Source organism: Acyrthosiphon pisum, chromosome X, assembly GCF_005508785.2.
Source record: "Acyrthosiphon pisum isolate AL4f chromosome X, pea_aphid_22Mar2018_4r6ur, whole genome shotgun sequence".
Classification (NCBI taxonomy): Eukaryota; Metazoa; Arthropoda; class Insecta; order Hemiptera; family Aphididae; genus Acyrthosiphon; species Acyrthosiphon pisum.
Genome location: NC_042493.1, coordinates 112,969,637 through 112,971,538, shown reverse-complemented (window position 1 = coordinate 112,971,538; position 1,902 = coordinate 112,969,637).

Sequence of the window (1,902 nt, the reverse complement as noted above, 5' to 3'; positions counted from 1 at the left end):
AATATCTCTATGTCACGGCATTCGACTGGTAAAAAAAATTGAATTTTTGCTTTCTATCTGGAGGAATTGATTGTATCTCAGCCGGTTATTAGTTGGATTTATAATATTTGGAAATGAATTGTACGTTTGCAAAGATAACAAAGCTATTTCTGAATCCTCATAAACGTTTAGAGATGGAAAATAATTTGCCGACAATACAGTTGAATTTCCAGTCAGATTTAATGTAATAGATTCATGCATTGCAAGAATTCAAGACATAAATGACCACAGTTAAATGTATTGAAGTCTTGATAGTTGGAATAGTTGTATACTATTTTGAACTGTCTGAAATAATGTTGTAATTCAATTGGTGGTGGTAAATCACCAAAGCTATCAAAATATACAACTTTGTCCTTATTTTTATAAAACGCTACCCAATGGCTTCCGTCGCCTGAAGATGTATCCAAGTTTAATATACCACATTCAATCGTATGTGGTTTTTTAGGTAAGTTATCACGTGAAAAGACACCACGGAAATGATTTATTTTCAACTTTCCGACATATTTTATAATATCTTGAGACGAAAGCGGTCTGTCAGGTAGCGTGATCATCAGTTTTTTTTCCTTAACCTATTCTTGTTTGATTTCAAACCACTGCCTTTTTTTCTTTTTGAATTTTGAACCGCATTATACACACTAGCACCTCCAGACATCAAACTACCAAGTGCTGACAATCCTGCAAATATAGGTATTAAGGGAATTGCACCTCCTGATTGTCTCGGTACTAAAATCAACCTTTTACCACCATTCTTTTGTGTGTAACGGATAGTATCCGTTTACTCACAACACATAAAAAAAATCATTATATATGATAGTTAACATTAGGAATAAGCAAGTAGGTAAACGACCTCCTTAAGCAATTTTGGCAATAGTCAAAATTGCAAATATACGAATACAGTAAAAGGTTAACCGGGTATTTAAAATAACCGAGTGGGTAATCGCGAGCCATATTATATTTTCTAAGAACACAAAACACGTATCAGTTGACAGGACATGGGGGATTGCCAAAGCGACGAGTAGATATACGTATATATGTATATATACGTAACCATTAGACCAGGATGTAATAACTGATAAATATTTAATAATTCGCAGAAGAGATGACTCTCTGCATAACAACACAGATAATAAATTAGCTACCAGAACACTTAGAACACTTAAGAATGTAGAAAGGTTATTGTATATCAAATAGCTGTTCAAGTTTTTTAATATTTTTATTATTTAACGTAATAATATTTTTATTATAATATATATCTATCAAATAAAAACGTAATTAATTGGTGCTAGGAATTCAATACTTCTGTCAAATCGTAACTGTTGAACCTTCTTTTGCTTCTGGAAATTTAGCATTTGATAAATTCTTCATTTTTTTCGCTTGTATTTCTAAGTTGTCTCTTGCATTTTGTCGTTCTTCTGTTTGTTTGCGTTTTCTATTTTCGGTTGATGGTATTTCTTGTAATATAGTGTGTGGCAATATACTTGACGTTAGGCCAGTTTTAGGGTCAGTTCCAAACATCGCATTGTATGGGCTTCGTTTGATTCCAGAATGATAGGCTTTATTTTTCATAAATTGAACGAATCTGAGTCCTTCACTCCATTTATTGGTGTTATTATCTTGCATCCAAGTATTCCAAGTTGTTAATATATTTTCAATATCTTGATTGGCTCGTTCAACACTGCCCTAGCTGCGACTGACTATGCCGTGGTTTCCCGTGAACGATATTTAAATCAGGCCACATCTCACGCAATGAATTAATTAGTTCATTACAAAATTCCCTGCCATTGTCAGATTGAAGAGAAGCGGGTGCACCAAATAAACAAAAAATATCTAATAACACACATGCGACTTGTTCTGCTCGTTTTG